General features: G+C 42.2%; 3 non-coding genes across 3 annotated transcripts; 2 read left to right on the plus strand and 1 right to left on the minus strand.

Moving 5' to 3' along the window:
• Positions 1-14,843: 14,843 nt before the first annotated feature.
• LOC140317197 (U5 spliceosomal RNA) lies at positions 14,844-14,957 on the plus strand. The gene has a single exon (XR_011917531.1). It is a non-coding gene; the product is annotated as a U5 spliceosomal RNA (small nuclear RNA).
• Positions 14,958-15,265: 308 nt separating this feature from the next.
• On the plus strand, positions 15,266-15,449 carry LOC140317141 (U2 spliceosomal RNA). Its single transcript, XR_011917484.1, has one exon. It is a non-coding gene; the product is annotated as a U2 spliceosomal RNA (small nuclear RNA).
• Positions 15,450-18,659: 3,210 nt separating this feature from the next.
• LOC140317240 (U5 spliceosomal RNA) lies at positions 18,660-18,773 on the minus strand. Its single transcript, XR_011917571.1, has one exon. It is a non-coding gene; the product is annotated as a U5 spliceosomal RNA (small nuclear RNA).
• Positions 18,774-23,239: the final 4,466 nt, after the last annotated feature.

Raw genomic sequence — 23,239 nt, forward strand, 5'->3', positions numbered from 1 at the left:
GTAGATGAACAGGTGCCTGCACATGTCTCACGAAAATAAAATGGGTGTATGATTGCTGACGGCAGAGCAATACTGCCAAACTTATGAGTTCTTGTGGCAAACTTGATTCAGTGTCTTGACGTGTATACGCTGTTTCGCTGACTTGATTGTCACAAGAAACAAAGTGTGTTTGATAAGATCCGACCATTTTATTACGGGAGGATCAGTATGTATGGATTCTGATGTGACTGATAAACCCATTCGTATCGTAAGCATAATCTAATACGTGAGACAACGCCCTGGCACACAATCAAAAAAAAAAAGAGAGAGCGGTTTTGTGTCCCCACAGTCCATAATGTAGAAAAGAGAGAAAAAAGCCTTTCTGATTTGGTGTGTGTGCTCACAGTGCAGAGTGTAGAGAAAAGAGAGAAAAGAAAGCCGTTTTGGTGTCACGGGTGTTGTGACTTACACACACACATTTCTGAATTGAGAAAGGAAATTATTTTAGAGGAAGCACTAGAGTTTAGATCCCACATTTGTTGATAGGCATTCATTTATTTCTTCACTTCTGATGAAGTTTCAACAATAAACAACAAACTTTGTATTATGAGAAAGAACCAGACTCATTCTTCAGGAATCCGAAAATAAGCTCTATTTTACGAGTTATGCACGAATTCGGATTCTCCTATAAAACGAATTCCTTAACTCTAACCAAGTTAAGACTGCTTTGTCCTTCATATTTATTCATGTCTAATCAAGTTTCAACGATAAACAACATTGTACTTTGTAGAATGAGAAAGAACTTCTTCAGCAATAAGCATCTCTCGACATATGACGAAATACAGATTTTGCTATAAAATTAATTCCTTCTATCAGCCTGACTTAAAACTGTTTGTCCTCCTTATTTATCCACTTCAAATCAAGTTTCAACAATTAAAAAAATGTTGTAGTTTGAGAAAAAACAACTTAATCTTAAGCAATCAGTAGGGTAAGAAAGGGTAAGAAAAGGTGCAAATGCCAACCATACATCACTAAAAGGTGGAGCGGAAGTATTCGGCTGCAAGTAGGTGCGAATGCCTGACAATGTATGATCAAAAGAGGGAGCGGAGGTTTTCGGCTGCAAGGTCTGAATGTCCAACCATAATTTGTAAAAACCGGGGAAGAAAAGGCTCGAAAGCCCGACTATACACCATCAAAAGCGGGAGCGGAGGTGTTCGGCTGCAAGTAGGTGTGAATGTTCGACCATAATTTGTAAAAAGCGGGTAAGAAAAGGTTCGAATGCCCGACTATATATTGACCAAAGCAGGAGGAGAGGTCTTCGGATAAGAGTGGGTGAGAATTTACAACCATAATCTATAAAATGCGGTGAAAAAAAAGGTGTGAATACCCCATAGAACACTAAAAGGTAGAGAGAGGTAAGAAAAATGTATGTTCCGCTGTAAGAAGGTGTGAATGTCCAACCATAATTGGCAAAAAGCAGGTAAGAAAAGGTTAAAATACCCTATTGTACACAATCAATAGCGGGAGCAGAGTTGTTCCGCTACTAAAAGGTGTGAAAGTCCGACCATGAATTGTAAAAAGCGGGTAAGAAAAGGTTAAATTACCCGACTGTACACAATCAAAAGAGGGAGCGGAGTTGTTCAGCTAAGAGAAGGTGTGAAAGTCCGACCTTGGTTTGTAAAAAGCGGGTAAGAAAAGGTTCGTATGCCCGAATATACACCATCAAAAGCGGAAGCGGAGGTGTTCGGCTGCAAGATATTGTGAACGTCCGACCAAAGTTTGTAAAAAGCAGTTAAGAAAAGGTTCGAATATCTAACCAAACATAAGAATGAGTCTTTTCCGCTGTAGAATGCCCGACTATAGACCATCAAATGCGGGAGCGGAGGTGTTCGGCTCTGAGTAGGTGTGAATGTCCGACCATAATTGCTGAAGAATGTGTTAGAAAAGGTAAGAATGCTGGACCATACATCATCAAAAGCGGTAGAGGTGGTGTTCGGCTGCAAAAAGGTGTGACTGTTCGACTAAAGTTTGTAAAAAGTGGGTAAGACAAGGTGCGAATGCCTGACAATGTATGATCAAAAGCGGGAGCGGAGGTGTTCAGCTGCAAGAAGGTCTACATGTCCATCAATAATTGCTAGAAAACATGAAAGAAACTTTTTGAAAATCAAACCGCACATGATCATAAGTGGGATAGGAGGTGTTCAGCTGCAAGGTGTGAATGTCCACCCATAATTCCTGAAAAATTGGCAAAAAAAAGGTGTGAATGCCCAACCATACATCATCAAAAGCAGGAGTGGAAGTGTTCAGCTACAAGAAGGTGTGAACGTCCAACCAAAATATGTAAAAAGAAGTTAAGAAAAGGTTCGAATATCCAACCAAACATAATCAAAAGCGGGAGCAGAGCTGTTCGACTGCAAGTAGGTGTGAATGTCAGATCATAATTTGCAAAAAGCTGATGAGAAAGGGTGAGAATGCCCGACTATACATCATCAAATGCGGGAGCGGAGTTGTTCGGCTGTGAGTAGGTGTGAATCTCCGACCATAATTGCTGAAAAATGTGCTAGAAAAGGTAAAAATGCCGGTCCATACATCATCAAAAGCGAGAGAGGTTGTGTTCGGCTGCAAGTAGGTGTGAATGTCCAGCCATAATTACTCACAAACGGGTAAGAAAAGGTAGTATTGCCAGACCATATATGATCAAAACAGGGAGCGGAGGTGGTTCAGCTGCAAGAAGGTTTGAATGTCAAACTAAAGTTCAAATATATTAACAAAAGCGGGAGGAGAGGTCTTCGGATGAAAGTGGTTGAAAATTTCCAACCATAATGTATAAAATGCGGTGAAAGAAAAGGTGTGATAGAACACTAAAAGGTGGAGCGGAAGTGTTCGGCTGCAAGAAGGTGTGAATGTCCGACTATATTTGGTGAAAAGCAGGTGAAGCAAGGTCTGAATGCCCAACCTTACATCATCAAAAGCAAGATCAGAGTTGTTTGGCTGCAAGAAGGCCATAGTTTGCCAAAAGCGGGTAAGGTGCGAATGTCCGACTAAATATCAACAAAATTTGGGGCGGAGGTTTTCGGATGCAAGTGGGTGGGAATATCCCACCATACAAGTATGGTGGAGAGGAAGCTGTGAATAGCCGACCATAGTTTGGAAAAAGCGGGTAAGAAAAGGTTTGAATGCCCGAACATACACCATCAAAAGAGGGAGCGGAGGTGTTCCGCTGTACGAAGGTGTGAATGTCCAACCATACTTGGTAAAAAGCGGGTAAGAAAAGGTTAAAATACCCGACTGTACACAATCAATAGCGGGAGCGGATGTGTTCGGCTACAAGAAGGTGTGACAGTCCGACCATGGTTTGTAAAAAGCGGGTAAGAAAAGGTGCGAATGTCCGACAATGTATGATCAAAAGAGAGAGCCGAGGTTTTCGGATACACGAAGGTTTGAATGTCCTACCGTAGTTTGTAAATAGCGGGTAAGAAAAGGTTCGAATGCCCGACTATACACCATAAAAAGCGGGAGCGGAGGTGTTCCGCTGTAAGACGGTGTAAATGTCCGACCATAGTTGGTAAAAAGCGGGTAAGAAAAGGTTAAAATACCCGACTGTACACAATCAATAGCGGGAGTGGAAGTGTTCGGCTACAAGGAGGTGTGAAGAAGATGCAGTAGAAGAAGTTGAAATCCATCTACACATTGATAAATATGAAGGACAAAGCAGTTCCCACTTGCCCATAAGAAAATAAGCTTATTCTCGGATTCCTGATCCTTCAGTGTTGCTCTTTCTTCTACTGCAAAATACAGTGTTGTTCTTTGTTGAAGTCGATCTAGACATTGATAAATATGAAGGAAAAAGCAGTTTTAACTTGGTTTGAGTGAATGAATTCATTTTATACATAAAATCCGAAATCGTGCAGAACTCATGAAAATAAGCTTATTCTCGGATTCCTAAAACTTTTGATTGGCTCTTTCTTTTACTGCAAAGTACAACGTTGTTTTTTTGTTTAAATCTATCGAGACATTGATAAATATGAAGGTAAAAGCCGTTTTAACATAGTTTGAGTGAAGGAATTGATTTTATAGATAAAATCCCAAATCATGCAGAACTCCTCAAAAGGGGCGTATGGCTTAATCACAAGTGTGGTTCTTTCTCATTCAGGGTAGTATGAGGAAGTTTATGCTTGAAATATATGTAGAAATGGGTACATATGAAGGACAAAGCAGTGTTAACTTAGTTTGAGAGAAGGAATTCATTTTATACATAAAATCCCAAATCATGCAGAACGTATGAAAAGAAGCTTATTCTCGGATTCCTGATCCTTCAGTTTTGCTCTTTCTTCTACTGCAAAATACAATGTTGTTCTTTGTTGAAGTCGATCTAGACATTGATAAATATGAAGGAAAAAGCAGTTTTAACTTGGTTTGAGTGAATGAATTCATTGTATACATAAAATCTGAAATCGTGCAGAACTCATGAAAATAAGCTTATTCTCGGATTCCTAAAACTTTTGATTTGCTCTTTCTTTTATTGCAAAGTACAACGTTGTTTTTTTGTTTAAATCTATCGAGACATTGATAAATATGAAGGTAAAAGCCGTTTTAACATAGTTTGAGTGAAGGAATTAATTTTATAGATAAAATCCCAAATCATGCAGAACTCCTCAAAAGGGAGGTATGGCTTAATCACAAGTGTGGCTCTTTCTCATTCAGGGTAGTATGAGGAAGTTTATGCTTGAAATATATGTAGAAATGGGTACATATGAAGGACAAAGCAGTGTTAACTTAGTTTGCGTGAAGAAATTCATTTTATACATAAAATCCGAAATCGTGCAGAACTCATGAAAATAAGCTTATTCTCGGATTCCTAAAACTTTTGATTTGCACTTTCTTTTACTGCAAAGTACAACGTTGTTTTTTGTTGAAATCTATCTAGACATTGATAAATACCAGCCGAAACTCTGCTGCCGCTTTTGATAATTTATGGTTGGGCATTCTTACCTTTTCTTACCCGCTTTTTACAAATTATGATCTTAGATTCACACCTACTTGCACTACTTACTACCTTCTCATCCACTTATGATCATGTGCAGTTGGGCTTTCGCACCTTTTCTTACCCATTTTTCAGTAATTATGGGTGGACATTCAGACCTTCTTGCAGCCGAAAACCTCCGCTCCTCTTTTGATCATACATTGTCGGGCATTCACACCTTGTCTTACCCGCTTTTTACAAACTTTAGTCGGACATTCAAACCTTCTTGCAGCTGAACCACCTCCGCTCCCTGTTTTGATCATATATGGTCTGGCAATAGTACCTTTTCTTACCCGTTTGTGAGTAATTATGGCTGGACATTCACACCTTCTTGCAGCCGAACACAACCTCTCCCGCTTTTGATGATATATGGTCCGGCATTCTTACCTTTTCTAACACATTTTTCAGCAATTATGGTCGGACATTCACACCTACTCACAGACGAACACCTCCGCTCCCACATTTGATAGTGTATAGTCGGGCATTCTCACCCTTTCTCATCAGCTTTTTGCAAATTATGATCTGATATTCACACCTACTTGCAGTCGAACAGCTCTGCTCCCGCTTTTGATTATGTTTGGTTGGATATTCGAACATTTTCTTAACTGCTTTTTACAAACTTTGGTCGGACGTTCACACCGTCTTGCAGCCGAACACCTCCGCTTCCGCTTTTGATGGTGTATAGTCGGGCATTCGAGCCTTTTCTTACCCACCTATTACTTACTATGGTTGGACATTCAAACCTTCTTGTAGCCGAACACATCCGCTCCTGCTTTTGATGATGTATGATTTGGCATTCGCACCTTTTCTTACCCATTTTTCAGTAATTAGTGGTCGGACATTCAGACCTTCTTGCACCTGAACACCTCTGCTCCCGCTTTTGATGGTGTATAGTCGGGCTTTCGAGCCTTTTCTTCCCCGATTTTTATAAATTATGGTTGGACATTCAGACCTTGCAGCCGAAAACCACCTCTCCCGCTTTTGATGATGTATTGTCCGGCATTCTAGTCTTTTCTATCACATTTTTCAGCAATTATGATCTGACATTCACACCTACTTGCAGTCGAACAGCTCTGCTCCCGCTTTTGATTATGTTCGGTTGGATATTCAAACCTTTTCTTAACTGCTTTTTACAAACTTTGGTCGGACGTTCACACCTTCTTGCAGCCGAACACCCCCGCTTCCGCTTTTGATGGTATATATTCGGGTATTCGAACCTTTTCTTACCCGCTTTTTACAAACCATGGTTGGACTTTCATACCTTCTTGTAGCTGAACAACTCCACTCCTGCTTTTGATAATTTATGGTTGGACATTCGCATCTTTTCCTACCCATTTTTCAGTAATTATGGGTGGATATTCACATCTTCTTGCAGCTGAACACCTCCTCTCCCGCTAATGATCATGTAAGGTTTGATATTCGAAAATTTTCTTTCATGTTTTAAAGCAATTATTAATGGACATTCACACCTACTTGCAGCCGAACACCACCTCTCCCGCTTTTGATGATGTATGGACCGGCATTCTTACCTTTTCTAACACATTTTTCAGCAATTATGGTTGGAGAATCACACCTACTCACAGCCGAACAACTCCGCTACCGCATTTGATGGTGTATAGTCGGGATTTCTCACCCTTTTTCATCAGCTTTTTGCAAATTATTCTCTGTCATTCACACCTACTTGCAGTCGAACAGCTCTGCTCCCGCTTTTGATTATGTTTGGTTAGATATTCGAACCTTTTCTTAACTGCTTTTTTACAAACTTTGGTCGGACGTTCACACCTTCTTGCAGCCGAACACCTACGCTTCCGGTTTTGATAGTGTATATTCGGGCATACGAACCTTTTCTTACCCGCTTTTTACAAACCATGGTCGGACTTTCACACCTTCTCTTAGCTGAACAACTCCGCTCCCTCTTTTGATTGTGTACAGTCGGGTATTTTAACCTTTTCTTACCCGCTTTTTACCAACTATGATCGGACATTCACACCGTCTTACAGCGGAACACCTCCACTCCCTCTTTTGATGGTGTATGTTAGGGCATTCGAACCTTTTCTTACCCGCTTTTTACAAACCAGGGTCGGACTTTCACACCTTTTAGTAGCCGAACACCTCCGCTCCCGCTATTGATTGTGTAAAGTCAGGTATTTTAACCTTTTCTTACCCGCTTTTTACCAACTATGGTCGGACATTCACACTGTCTTACAGCGGAACACCTCCTCTCCCGCTTATGATCATGTACGGTTTGATATTCGAAAATTTACTTTCTTGTTTTAAAGCAATTATTGATGGACATTCAAACCTTCTTTTTGATGGTGTATAGTCGGGCTTTCGAGCCTTTTCTTCCCGGTTTTTACAAACCATGATCGGACTTTCACACCTTCTTGTAGCCGAACACATCCGCTCCCGCTATTGATTGTGTATAGTCGGGCATTCGAACCTTTTCTTACCCGCTTTTTACAAACTATGGTGGGACATTCAAACCTTCTTGTATCAGAAAACCTCCGCTCTCTCTTTTGATCATACATTGTCGGACATTCGCACCTTTTCTTACCCGCTTTTTACAAACCATGGTCGGACTTTCACACCTTCTTGTAGCCGAACACATCCGCTCCCGCTATTGATTGTGTACAGTCGGGTATTTTAACCTTTTCTTACCCGCTTTTTACCAACTATGGTCGGACATTCACACCTTCGTACAGCGGAACACCTCCGCTCCCTCTTTTGATGGTGTATGTTCGGGTATTCAAACCTTTTCTTACCCGCTTTTTCCAAACTATGGTCGGCTATTCACAGCTTCCTCTCCACCGTACTTGTATGGTTGGATATTCACACCCACTTGCATCCGAAGACCTCTGCCCCAAATTTTGTTGATATTTAGTCGGACATTCGCACCTTACCCGCTTTTGGCAAACTATTGCCTTCTTGCAGCCAAACACCTCTGATCTCGCTTTTGATGATGTAAGGTTGGGCATTCAGACCTTGCTTCACCTGCTTTTCACCAAATATAGTCGGACATTCACACCTTCTTGCAGCCGAACACTTCCGCTCCACCTTTTAGTGTTCTATCACACCTTTTTTTCACCGCATTTTATACATTATGGTCGGAAATTTTCAACCACTCTCATCCGAAGACCTCTCCTCCCGCTTTCTTTAATATATTTGAACTTTAGTCGGACATTCAAACCTTCTTGCAGCTGAACCACCTCCGCTCCCTGTTTTGATCATATATGGTCTGGCAATACTACCTTTTCTTACCCGTTTGTGAGTAATTATGGCTGGACATTCACACCTACTTGCAGCCGAACACAACCTCTCTCGCTTTTGATGATGTATGGACCGGCATTTTTACCTTTTCTAACACATTTTTCAGCAATTATGGTCGGAGATTCACACCTACTCACAGCCGAACAACTCCGCTCCCGCATTTGATGATGTATAGTCGGGCATTCTCACCCTTTCTCATCAGCTTTTTGCAAATTATGATCTGACATTCACACCTACTTGCAGTCGAAAAGCTCTGCTCCCGCTTTTGATTATGTTTGGTTGGATATTCGAACCTTTTCTTAACTGCTTTTTACATATTTTGGTTGGACGTTCACACCTTCTTGTAGCCGAACACTTCCACTCCTGCTTTTGATGATGTATGGTTGGGCATTCACACCTTTTTTTTGCCCATTTTTCAGGAATTATGGGTGGACATTCACACCTTGCAGCTGAACACCTCCTATCCCACTTATGATCATGTGCGGTTTGATTTTCGAAAAGTTTCTTTCATGTTTTCTAGCAATTATTGATGGACATGTAGACCTTCTTGCAGCTGAACACCTCCGCTCCCGCTTTTGATCATACATTGTCAGGCATTCGCACCTTGTCTTACCCACTTTTTACAAACTTTAGTCGAACAGTCACACCTACTTGCAGCCGAACACAACCTCTCTCGCTTTTGATGATGTATGGACCGGCATTCTTACCTTTTCTAACACATTTTTCAGCAATTATGGTCGGAGATTCACACCTACTCACAGCCGAACAACTCCGCTCCCGCATTTGATGGTGTATAGTCGGGCATTCTCACCCTTTCTCATCAGCTTTTTGCAAATTATGATCTGACATTCACACCTACTTGCAGTCGAACAGCTCTGCTCCCGCTTTTGATTATGTTTGGTTGGATATTCGAACCTTTTCTTAACTGCTTTTTACAAACTTTGGTTGGACGTTCACACCTTCTTGTAGCCGAACACATGCACTCCTGCTTTTGATGATGTATGGTTGGGCATTCGCACCTTTTTTTTACCCATTTTTCAGGTATTATGGGTGGACATTCACACCTTCTTGCAGCTGAACACCTCCTCTCCCACTTATGATCATGTGTGGTTTGATTTTCGAAAATTTTCTTTCATGTTTTCTAGCAATTATTGATGGACATTTAGACCTTCTTGCAGCTGAACACCACCTCTCCCGATTTTGATGATGTATGGACCGGCATTTTTACCTTTTCTAACACATTTTTCAGCAATTATGGTCGGAGATTCACACCTACTCACAGCCGAACAACTACGCTCCCGCATTTGATGATGTATAGTCGGGCATTCTCACCCTTTCTCATCAGCTTTTTGCAAATTATGATCTGACATTCACACCTACTTCCAGTTGAACAGCTCTGCTCCCGCTTTTGTTTATGTTTGGTTAGATATTCGAACCTTTTCTTAACTGCTTTTTACAAACTTTGGTCGGACGTTCACAATATCTTGCAGCCGAACACCTCCGCTTCCGCTTTTGATGGTGTATATTCGGGCATACGAACCTTTTCTTACCCGCTTTTTACAAACCAAGGTCGGACTTTCACACCTTCTCTTAGCTGAACAACTCCGCTCCCTCTTTTGATTGTGTACAGTCGGGTAATTTAACCTTTTCTTACCCGCTTTTTACCATCTATGGTCGGACATTCACACCGTCTTACAGCGGAACACCTCCGCTCCCTCTTTTGATGATGTATGGTTAGGCATTCGCACCTTTTCTTACCCATTTTTCAGTAATTATGGGTAGACATTCACACCTCCTCTCCCGCTTATGATCATGTGCAGTTTGATATTCGAAAATTTTCTTTCATGTTTTCTAGCAATTATTGATGGACATTCAGACCATCTTGCAGCTGAACACCTCCGCTCCCACTTTTGATGGTGTATAGTCGGGCTTTCGAGCCTTTTCTTCCCCGGTTTTTACAAATTATGGTTGGACATTCAGACCTTCTTGCAGCCGAAAACCTCCACTCCCTCTTTTGATCATATATTGTCGGGCATTCGCACCTTTTCTTACCCGCTTTTTACAAACCATGGTCGGACTTTCACACCTTTTAGTAGCCGAACAACTCCGCTCCCGCTATTGATTGTGTACAGTCGGGTATTTTAACCTTTTCTTACCCGCTTTTTACCAACTATGGTTGGACATTCACACCGTCTTACAGCGGAACACCTCTGCTCCCGCTTTTGATGGTGTATAGTCGGACATTCGAACCTTTTCTTACCCGCTTTTTACAAACTATGGTGGGACATTCAAACCTTCTTGTATCCGAAAACCTCCGCTCTCTCTTTTGATCATACATTGTCGGACATTCGCACCTTTTCTTACCCGCTTTTTACAAACTATGGTCGGACTTTCACATCTTCTTGTAGCCGAACACATCCGCTCCCGCTATTGATTGTGTACAGTCGGGTATTTTAACCTTTTCTTACCCGCTTTTTACCAAGTATGGTCGGACATTCACACCTTCGTACAGCGGAACACCTCCGCTCCCTCTTTTGATGGTGTATGTTCGGGCATTCAAACCTTTTCTTACCCGCTTTTTCCAAACTATGGTCGGCTATTCACAGCTTCCTCTCCACCATACTTGTATGGTGGGATATTCACACCCACTTGCATCCGAAGACCTCCGCCCCAAATTTTGTTGATATTTAGTCGGACATTCGCACCTTACCCGCTTTTGGCAAACTATGGCCTTCTTGCAGCCAAACACCTCTGATCTCGCTTTTGATGATGTAAGGTTGGGCATTCAGACCTTGCTTCACCTGCTTTTCACCAAATATAGTCGGACATTCACACCTTCTTGCAGCCGAACACTTCCGCTCCACCTTTTAGTTTTCTATCACACCTTTTTTTCACCGCATTTTATACATTATGGTCGGAAATTTTCAACCACTCTCATCCGAAGACCTCTCCTCCTGCTTTTGTTAATATATTTGAACTTTAGTCGGACATTAAAACCTTCATGCAGCTGAACCACTCCGCTCCCTGTTTTGATCATATATGGTCTGGCAATACTACCTTTTCTTACCCGTTTGTGAGTAATTATGGCTGGACATTCACACCTACTTGCAGCCGAACACAACCTCTCTCGCTTTTGATGATGTATGGACCGGCATTCTTACCTTTTCTAACACATTTTTCAGCAATTATGGTCGGAGAATCACACCTACTCACAGCCGAACAACTCCGCTCCCGCATTTGATCGTGTATAGTCGGGCATTCTCACCCTTTCTCATCAGCTTTTTACAAATTATGATCTGACATTCACACCTGCTTTTGATAATGTATTGTTAGGCATTCGCACCTTTTTTTACCCATTTTTCATGAATTATGGGTGGACATTCACACCTTCTTGTAGCCGAACACCTCCTCTCCCGCTTATGATCATGTGCGGTTTGATATTCGAAAATTTACTTTCTTGTTTTAAAGCAATTATTGATGGACATTCAAACCTTCTTTTTGATGGTGTATAGTCGGGCTTTCGAGCCTTTTCTTCCTGGTTTTTACAAACCATGGTCGGACTTTCACACCTTCTTGTAGCCGAACAACTCCGCTCCCGCTATTGATTGTGTACAGTCGGGTATTTTAACCTTTTCTTACCCGCTTTTTACCAACTATGGTCGGACATTCACACCGTCTTACAGCGGAACACCTCCGCTCCCTCTTTTGATGGTGTATGTTCGGGCATTCAAAACTTTTCTTACCCGCTTTTTCCAAACTATGGTCGGCTATTCACAGCTTCCTCTCCACCATACTTGTATGGTGGGATATTCCCACCCACTTGCATCCGAAAACCTCCGCCCCAAATTTTGTTGATATTTAGTCGGACATTCGCACCTTACCCGCTTTTGGCAAACTATGGCCTTCTTGCAGCCAAACAACTCTGATCTCGCTTTTGATGATGTAAGGTTGGGCATTCAGACCTTGCTTCACCTGCTTTTCACCAAATATAGTCGGACATTCACACCTTCTTGCAGCCGAACACTTCCGCTCCACCTTTTAGTGTTCTATCACACCTTTTCTTTCACCGCATTTTATACATTATGGTTGGAAATTTTCAACCACTTTCATCCGAAGACCTCTCCTCCCGCTTTTGTTAATATATTTGAACTTTAGTTTGACATTCAAACCTTCTTGCAGCTGAACCACCTCCGCTCCCTGTTTTGATCATATATGGTCTGGCAATACTACCTTTTCTTACCCGTTTGTGAGTAATTATGGCTGGACATTCACACCTACTTGCAGCCGAACACAACCTCTCTCGCTTTTGATGATGTATGGACCGGCATTTTTACCTTTTCTAGCACATTTTTCAGCAATTATGGTCGGAGATTCACACCTACTCACAGCCGAACAACTCCGCTCCCGCATTTGATGGTGTATAGTCGGGCATTCTCACCCTTTCTCATCAGCTTTTTGCAAATTATGATCTGACATTCACACCTACTTGCAGTCGAACAGCTCTGCTCCCGCTTTTGATTATGTTTGGTTGGATATTCGAACCTTTTCTTAACTTCTTTTTACATATTTTGGTTGGACGTTCACACCTTCTTGTAGCTGAACACTTCCACTCCTGCTTTTGATGATGTATGGTTGGGCATTCACACCTTTTTTTTGCCCATTTTTCAGGAATTATGGGTGGACATTCACACCTTGCAGCTGAACACCTCCTATCCCACTTATGATCATGTGCGGTTTGATTTTCGAAAAGTTTCTTTCATGTTTTCTAGCAATTATTGATGGACATGTAGACCTTCTTGCAGCTGAACACCTCCGCTCCCGCTTTTGATCATACATTGTCAGGCATTCGCACCTTGTCTTACCCACTTTTTACAAACTTTAGTCGAACAGTCACACCTTTTTGCAGCCGAACACCACCTCTCCCGCTTTTGATGATGTATGGTCCAGCATTCTTACCTTTTCTAACACATTCTTCAGCAATTATGGTCGGACATTCACACCTACTCAGAGCCGAACACCTCCGCTCCCGCATTTGATGGTCTATAGTCGGGCATTCTCACCCTTTCTCATCAGCTTTTTACAAATTATGATCTGACATTCACACCTGCTTTTGATAATGTATTGTTAGGCATTCACACCTTTTTTTTACCCATTTTTCATGATTTATGGGTGGACATTCACACCTTCTTGCAGCCGAACACCTCCTCTCCCGCTTATGATCATGTGCGGTTTGATATTCAAAAATTTACTTTCTTGTTTTAAAGCAATTATTGATGGACATTCAAACCTTCTTTTTGATGGTGTATAGTCGGGCTTTCGAGCCTTTTCTTCCCGGTTTTTACAAACCATGGTCGGACTTTCACACCTTCTTGTAGCCGAACAACTCCGCTCCCGCTATTGATTGTGTACAGTCGGGTATTTTGTCCTTTTCTTACCCGCTTTTTACCAACTATGGTCGGACATTCACACCGTCTTACAGCGGAACACCTCTGCTCCCGCTTTTGATGGTGTATAGTCGGGCATTCGAACCTTTTCTTACCCGCTTTTTACAAACTATGGTGGGACATTCAAACCTTCTTGTATCCGAAAACCTCCGCTCTCTCTTTTGATCATACATTGTCGGACATTCGCACCTTTTCTTACCCGCTTTTTACAAACCATGGTCGGACTTTCACATCTTCTTGTAGCCGAACACATCCGCTCCCGCTATTGATTGTGTACAGTCGGGTATTTTAACCTTTTTTTTACCCGCTTTTTACCAACTATGGTCGGACATTCACACCTTCGTACAGCGGAACACCTCCGCTCCCTCTTTTGATGGTGTATGTTCGGGCATTCAAACCTTTTCTTACCCGCTTTTTCCAAACTATGGTCGGCTATTCACAGCTTCCTCTCCACCATACTTGTATGGTGGAATATTCACACCCACTTGCATCCGAAGACCTCCGCCCAAAATTTTGTTGATATTTAGTCGGACATTCGCACCTTACCCGCTTTTGGAAAACTATGGCCTTCTTGCAGCCAAACACCTCTGATCTCGCTTTTGATGATGTAAGGTTGGGCATTCAGACCTTGCTTCACCTGCTTTTCACCAAATATAGTCGGACATTCACACCTTCTTGCAGCCGAACACTTCCGCTCCACCTTTTAGTGTTCTATCACACCTTTTTTTCACCGCATTTTATACTTTATGGTCGGAAATTTTCAACCACTCTCACCCGAAGACCTCTCCTCCCGCTTTCTTTAATATATTTGAACTTTAGTCGGAGACATTCAAACCTTCTTGCAGCTGAACCACCTCCGCTCCCTGTTTTGATCATATATGGTCTGGCAATACTACCTTTTCTTACCCGTTTGTGAGTAATTATGGCTGGACATTCACACCTACTTGCTGCCTTGTCTTTTGCATAGAGTAAAAGACAAGGCAGCCATCGAATAGGGCCCGATTGTTCCTACTTGGTCAGCCGAGGAGCAAGGGGGGGGGGGGCAAGCGTCTCAACCAAGCAAAGCTCACCATGGGGAAGGTGGCTATACCAACTAGCCTGATGCCCTGCTCCCGCAGTGACGGATAATCGTACTCTGGTTTCTCTTCATAACATACAAGTCTTTCGCCTTTTACTAAAGACTTCCGTGGAGAGCAGCACTAATGAGTTGTTTCTATTTTTGGCAGGCTTTACCTTTGCGGATGAAGCCCTTTCTGTCCGTGCAAAAGCAATCTTGCTACTTTGCAGAGTGACTTCTCTGAGTAGAGTCGCCTTACTTGTTGCGACTGTGCCGATATTCGAAGCTGGAGTGCAAAGTTGTTGCTTGAATGGTGCTTGCTGGAGCATGCGGGAGTGCAAAGTTATACCATTTAAAAGGGCTGAAGAGTGCTCAGTGCAGCGGGTGGGCGGAGGTGCAACGTGACACTCTGGCCACCTATGGCCATAAAAAGAACACTGCTACAAGTGCGCATTGTGCCAGCAAGGGCCCTCGGACCTGAAACAGTGGACAGTTATCGCTTCTCGGCCTTTTGGCTAAGATCAAGTGTAGTATCCGTTCTTATCAGTTTAATATGTCCTCTATACGAGGACAACATATTAAATTGATTTTTAAGAATAGGAGTTGAAAAAGAAGCTTGCTCCGTTCACTCCAAGCCTCGACCCGGTACTGCAGTGCCGCTGGGAACGGTGCGCTCTCCTCTGCTCTTGTGAAAAAGCAAACAGCGGTGCAGGATGGAAGTTTCAGGGAGCCCAAGATGAAACTTTCTTTTAATCTGCTGAGAAAAGAGAGTGAATGCGAAGTAGACTTTAACACGGCTCTGGGAGCGAGCCGAGTGCGGGCTAACCGGGAGAATTGCTTGAAAGAAACGCGACACCGAATGAGTGGTCAGAACAAAGCCTCAATACGGTGTTCCCGTGGTGTTTGTGGCTGCCTTTTCTTTTGCACAGAGTAAAAGACAAGGCAGCCATCGAATAGGTTGTTTCTACTTGGTCAGCCGAGGAGCAAGGGGGGGGACTAAGCGTCTCAACCAAGCAAAGCTCACCAAGTAGGAACAATCGGGCCCTTTTCGATGGCTGCAACACCTGAAAGAGATATTGATGCGAGACCCGATCAAAGTCTAAATTTAAGATGACAAGCCGGGTGTTTCTGTCTCTAGCGTAATCAATGATGTCTCGAATCAGTACGAGGCTGTCGGTGAGTTGTCTCCCTGAGATGGCACAAGCTTGGTCTGGGTGAATTACCTCCTCTAAAACAGAGGACATCCGTGTCGCTAAAACCTTGCTAAAAAGTTTACAGTCAAAGTTTAAAAGTGTGATGGGCCTCCAATTCTTTAGGTCAGTCTTATCATTTTTTTTATAAAGTAGAGTCACTATTCCCACTCTAAAACTGTCAGGCAGTCGGTCGAGTTTTTCAAAATCTTTAAAAACATCTAAAATGTCTGATGATAAAAGGTCCCAATAGGTCAGATAGAATTCTGCAGGAAGCCCGTCTTAAAACCTGTTAGGCATTTTTTTAACTCTAAAGCAGTAAAATTCTGTGTCAAGTGTGCATTCTCTTTTACGGTTTTGTCAACGAATTTTAAGATTTCTGCCGATGTTTCCAAGTGCACTGGTTTCTCTTTGTACATGTTACTATAAAAGGTATGTACAGTTTCAATCATCTCTTGTGTGGATTTTGTTAAAAACCCATATTCTCTTTTTAGATTTTGAATACACTCCTTTTTATTTATAACTTTCTTTCTTTTTCACCTTCCTCAATTTCCTGCTCCCTGCTTCTTACAAAAATTCCTTTACTCTTTATTTCTGCTAAAACTGACATTTCCTTTTTGACATCTTTGATTTCTTCTTTAAAGTCTATGCCACACTGATTTAGTTTAAAGTAGCGCTGTAAGCGTTTATGTAGTCCCATCATACATCTATTCTCTTTCCTTTTTTTACGTTTACCTTGCTGTTTAAAAAAAGTCTGGGTCGTTTCCTTCACCATTTCCCACCATTGTGCATGTGTTTCGTAGAGGTCTTGAAGGGTCTGCCACTCTTTATAACATTCCCTGTACTGACTGACTATGATTTCATCCTCCAACAGGGAACAGTTGAGTTTCCACAGACCACTTCCTACCGTCACACCAGAAGGGGGTGAAAGGGTGCAGGAGAGCATAAGGTGGTCTGAAAAGAAAACAGGGGTTAATCTAACATCAGTGGGTGGGCAATCTCTAGTAAAGAAATAATCAATGCGAGAGGCTCTGGTGCCATCATGACTAAACCAGGTGAAGCCCTCCTCTCTGGGATGCATGGTTTTAAAACAGTCAGTAAGCTTAAAATCCCTGCATATGCCCTGAAGTAAAATCGAAGTCTTATCCACTTTAAAATCTACCCCTGCTCTTTTTCTATCTTTCCTGCTCAAGATACAGTTAAAATCCCCTCCTACAACTAAAGGTACTTGCCCTAGCATGTAAAGCTGTATATCTTCTAAAAGGTCATACCTTTAATTTTTTCCATTGAAACCATAAATATTTAAGAGGTTAAAGTCTTGCCCCATAAAATTCAAGTGTGCTAAAAGTGCCCGTCCGTCTCTCACCACTGTGCTACCTTTCACCAGAACATGCGGATTTTTAATTAGAATGGCCACACCATCATTTTTATTTTGATTTGAGCCACTCCATATCGATAAATGGGGCCACATTTCCTCCCATTGTCTATGGTTTTTTAAAAAAGGTAGTCCACATTCTTGTATTAAAAACACATCTGATTTTATGGAGTCTAAGAAGGATAAAATACTCTGGGCTCTTGTCTTTGATTTCACACTTCTCACATTTAGTGTTGAGAAGGTGAGAACCATTAAAAGCATAAAGGAAAGTAGGTATGTCATTTTCGTTTTTCTAAGTTATCAAAACAAATTACACACAGGTTATTTCTTGGGAAACTAGCTCTTCCTTCATTTCTTTAGGTGAAAAGTGAGTAGGGTGATCTATATTTCCTTTTCGGACTCTCGGTGTTGGCCTCTGACGCAATGTTGCATTTAACTTTGAGTCCCTGGGGGTTGATTGCAGAGCTGAAGTTAAAAAGGAGACCTCATTTGGTGAGTCGGAGGGGAAGACTCTAGGTTCTTCCACTGAAGAACTGTCTGAAAGGGACCTAACCCTTCCCCTCTTCTCTGATACCACTGGGGAATCAGAGGCTCAGATGCCGTCCTCTTCGGCTGTTGACCTTCGGGGAGGTGAGTATCTTCACTAGACTCACCTGTCTGCTCTTCCTCCTCATTTAGCGTAGCTCCACCCTCTGCCTGTGAATTCTCACAGACTTCAACACTGAGTGGTGAGGCCTCTACAGGCCCCTCTCCTTTTTGCTCCTCACTTCCAATCCAAGCTTTTGGCGGGAAGTTTGAATTTATTGGGTCAACCTCTTCACTTTGTTCACCAACTGCCACCTTTGGTCCTTCTCTTTGTTGGCTTGACTGTGGCTTTACCGTCTTTAATTTGTTGGCAAAAGATTTAGGGCAATCTCTGAAGAGGTGATTTAATTCTCCACAGAGATTACATTTCCTGCCATTTGGACACTCTCCAAAAGTTTGCCCAATTTCTCTGCTCTTCCCACATAACACCTTGGTACAAGCCTCAACCAGGTGCCCATGCTCACCACACTTGCGGCAGAACTTGGGCTGCCCCTGGTAGTGGATGTAACCTCGGTTTTCAAGGTGGCCAGAGTGTCGCCCACCCGCTGCACTGAGCACTCTTCAGCCCTTTTAAATGGTATAACTTTGCACTCCCGCACGCTCCAGCAAGCACCATTCAAGCAAAAACTTTGCACTCCAGCTTCGAACATCGGCACAGTCGCAACAAGTAAGGCGACTCTACTCAGAGAAGTCACTCTGCACAGTAAGAAGATTTCTTTTGCACAGACAGCAAGGGCTTCACCCGCAAAGGTAAAGCCTGCCAAAAATAGAAACAACTCATTAGTGCTGCTCTCCACAGAAATCTTTAGTAAAAGGCGAAAGACTTGTACGTTATGAAGAGAAACCAGAGTACGATTATCCGTCACTGCGGGAGCAGGGCATCAGGCTAGTTGGCATAGCCACCTTCCCCATGGTGAGCTTTGCTTGGTTGAGACGCTTGCCCCCCCCCCCCCCCCCCCCCCCCCCTTGCTCCTCGGCTGACCAACTAGGAACAATCGGGCCCTATTCGATGGCTGCCTTGTCTTTTACTCTGTGCAAAAGACAAGGCAGCAACAAAAACACCACGAGAATCCCGTATTGAGGCTTTGTTCTGATCGCTCATTCGGTGTCGCGTTTCTTTCAAGCAATTCTCCCGGTTAGCCCACACTCGGCTCGCTCCCATAGCCGTGTTAAAGTCTACTTCGCATTCACTCTCTTTTCTCAGCAGACTCTTGGGATTTTATCTATAAAATGAATTCCTTCACTCAAACTATGTGAAAACTGCTTTGTCCTTAATATTTACCATGTCTAGAAAGATTTAAACAAAAAAAAACAACGTTGTACTTTGCAGTAAAAGAAAGAGCAAATCTAAAGTTTCAGGAATCCGAGAATAAGCTTACTTTCATGAGTTCTTCACGATTTCGGATTTTGCTATAAAATGAATTCCTTCACTCAAACTAAATTAAAACTGCTAAACCGCTAATCTGTTATATGTAAGGCAGATGTCAAATTCACCGAAATAGGATCAAAGGGTATTCGGCCAATCGAGCTGTAGCAGCTTCGGTAAAAGAGTATAAGTTGAAGAGTTTGTGAATAAAGGTGTGCGCACACATAGTGTGCTGTACGAAAATAGGCAGGGAGCAATGCCGGCTGGGGTATATGTTCTTGTATGTTGTCTGACTGTTTGATTTGAATGTGTTGTGTAAGTGTCCTGTTGAATGTTACATGTTTGGGCTTTGACACGCTTCACTGTGGTTGTTAACTTTGTGGTGTGTCCTGAAATGTTATATGTTTGAGCTGTGTGACATGCTTAATGCTTGTCAGTAGCTACCCACTTATTCATATATAGCAACTGACAACATAAGAAGTACGGACATACTTTGATAGTAGTTGTAGAAGTATCCTTATTGATAATAGATCACTAATTCATAGTGATAGAACAGTAGATGAACAGGTGCTTGCACATGTCTCACGAAAATAAAATGGGTGTATGATTGCTGACGGCAGAGCAATACTGCCAAACTTATGAGTTCTTGTGGCAAACTTGATTCAGTGTCTTGACGTGTATACGCTGTTTCGCTGACTTGATTGTCACAAGAAACAAAGTGTGTTTGATAAGATCCGACCATTTTATTACGGGAGGATCAGTATGTATGGATTCTGATGTGACTGATAAACCCATTCCTATCTTAAGCATAATCTAATACGTGAGACAACGCCCTGGCACACGATAAAAAAAAAAAAGAGAGAGAGCGGTTTTTTGTCCCCACAGTCCATAGTGTAGAAAAGAGAGAAAAAAGCCTTTCTGATTTGGTGTGTGTGCTCAAAGTGCAGAGTGTAGAGAAAAGAAAGCCGTTTTGGTGTCACGGGTGTTGTGACTTACACACACACATTTCTAAATTGAGAAAGGAAATTATTTTAGAGGAAGCACTAGAGTTTAGATCCCACATTTGTTGATAGGCATTCATTTATTTCTTCACTTCTGATGGAGTTTCAACAATAAACAACAAACTTTGTATTATGAGAAAGAACCAGACTCATTCTTCAGGAATCCGAAAATAAGCTCTATTTTGTGAATTATGCACGAATTCGGATTCTCCTATAAAACGAATTCATTAACTCAAACCAAGTTAAGACTGCCTTGTCCTTCATATTTATTCATGTCTAATCAAGTTTCAACGATAAACAACGTTGTACTTTGTAGAATGAGAAAGAACTCCTTCAGCAATAAGCATCTCTCGACATATGACGAAATACAGATTTTGCTAAAAATTTAATTCCTTCTATCAGCCTGACCTAAAACTGTTTGTCCTCCTTATTTATCCACTTCAAATCAAGTTTCAACAATTAAAAAAAATTTGTAGTTTGAGAAAGAACAACTTAATCTTCAGCAATCAGTATAAAAAGAGGTGCAAATGCCAACCATACATACCTAAAAGGTGGAGCGGAAGTATTCAGCTGCAAGTAGGTGTGAATGTTCGACCATAATTTGTAAAAAGCGGGTAAGAAAAGGTTCGAATGCCCGACTATATATTAACAAAAGCGGGAGGAGAGGTCTTCGGATGAGAGTGGGTGAGAATTTCCAACCATAATCTATAAAATACGGTGAAAAAAAATATGTGAATGCCTCATAGAACACTAAAAGCGGAAGTGTTCGGCTGCAAGAAGGTGTGAATGTCCGACTATATTTGGTGAAAAGCAGGTGAAGCAAGGTCTGAATGCCCAACCTTACATCATCAAAAGCGAGATCAGAGGTGTTTGGCTGCAAGAAGGCCATAGTTTGCCAAAAGCGGGTAAGGTGCGAATGTCCGACTAAATATCAACAAAATTTGGGGCGGAGGTTTTCGGATGCAAGTGGGTGGGAATATCCCACCATACAAGTATGGTGGAGAGGAAGCTGTGAATAGCCGGCCATAGTTTGGAAAAAGCGGGTAAGAAAAGGTTTGAATGCCCGAACATACACCATCAAAAGAGGGAGCGGAGGTGTTCCGCTGTACGAAGGTGTGAATGTCCGACCATACTTGGTAAAAAGCGGGTAAGAAAAGGTTAAAATACCCGACTGTACACAATCAATAGCGGGAGCGGATGTGTTCGGCTACAAGAAGATGTGAAAGTCCGACCATGGTTTGTAAAAAGCGGGTAAGAAAAGGTGCGAATGTCCGACAATGTATGATCAAAAGAGAGAGCGGAGGTTTTCGGATACAAGAAGGTTTGAATGTCCCACCATAGTTTGTAAAAAGCGGGTAAGAAAAGGTTCGAATGTCCGACTATACACCATCAAAAGCGGGAGCAGAGGTGTTCCGCTGTAAGACGGTGTGAATGTCCAACCATAGTTGGTAAAAAGCGGGTAAGAAAAGGTTAAAATACCCGACTGTACACAATCAATAGCGGGAGTGGAGTTGTTCGGCTACTAAAAGGTGTGAAAGTCCGACCATGGTTTGTAAAAAGCTGGTAAGAAAAGGTGCGAATGCCCGACAATGTATGATCAAAAGAGGGAGTGGAGGTTTTCGGCTGCAAGAAGGTCTGAATGTCCAACCATAATTTGTAAAAACCGGGGAAGAAAAGGCTCGAAAGCCCGACTATACACCATCAAAAGTGGGAGCGGAGGTGTTCAGCTGCAAGACGGTCTGAATGTCCATCAATAATTGCTAGAAAACATGAAAGAAAATTTTCGAATATCAAACTGCACATGATCATAAGCGGGAGAGGAGGTGTGAATGTCTACCCATAATTACTGAAAAATGGGTAAGAAAAGGTGCGAATGCCTAACCATACATCATCAAAAGAGGGAGCGGAGGTGTTCCGCTGTAAGACGGTGTGAATGTCCGACCATAGATGGTAAAAAGCGGGTAAGAAAAGGTTAAATTACCCGACTGTACACAATCAAAAGAGGGAGCGGAGTTGTTCAGCTAAGAGAAGGTGTGAAAGTCCGACCTTGGTTTGTAAAAAGCGGGTAAGAAAAGGTTCGTATGCCCGAATATACACCATCAAAAGCGGAAGCGGAGGTGTTCGGCTGCAAGATATTGTGAACGTCCGACCAAAGTTTGTAAAAAGCAGTTAAGAAAAGGTTCGAATATCTAACCAAACATAATCAAAAGCGGGAGCAGAGCTGTTCAACTGGAAGTAGGTGTGAATGTCAGATCATAATTTGCAAAAAGCTGATGAGAAAGGGTGAGAATGCCCGACTATACATCATCAAATGCGGGAGCGTAGTTGTTCGGCTGTGAGTAGGTGTGAATCTCCGACCATAATTGCTGAAAAATGTGTTAGAAAAGGTAAAAATGCCGGTCCATACATCATCAAAATCGGGAGAGATGGTGTTCAGCTGCAAGAAGGTCTAAATGTCCATCAATAATTGCTAGAAAACATGAAAGAAAATTTTCGAAAATCAAACCACACATGATCATAAGTGGGAGAGGAGGTGTTCAGCTGCAAGAAGGTGTGAATGTCCACCCATAATACCTGAAAAATGGGTAAAAAAAAGGTGCGAATGCCCAACAATACATCATCAAAAGCAGGAGTGCATGTGTTCGGCTACAAGAAGGTGTGAACGTCCAACCAAAGTTTGTAAAAAGCAGTTAAGAAAAGGTTCGAATATCCAACCAAACATAATCAAAAGCGGGAGCAGAGCTGTTCGACTGCAAGTAGGTGTGAATGTCAGATCATAATTGCTGAAAAATGTGATAGAAAAGACTAGAATGCCGGACAATACATCATCAAAAGCGGGAGAGGTGGTTTTCGGCTGCAAGGTCTGAATGTCCAACCATAATTTGTAAAAATCGGGGAAGAAAAGGCTCGAAAGCCCGACTATACACCATCAAAAGCGGGAGCAGAGTTGTT

Source organism: Leuresthes tenuis, unplaced genomic scaffold, assembly GCF_036924035.1.
Source record: "Leuresthes tenuis unplaced genomic scaffold, fLeuTen1.0.hap1 SCAF_10, whole genome shotgun sequence".
Taxonomy (NCBI): Eukaryota; Metazoa; Chordata; class Actinopteri; order Atheriniformes; family Atherinopsidae; genus Leuresthes; species Leuresthes tenuis.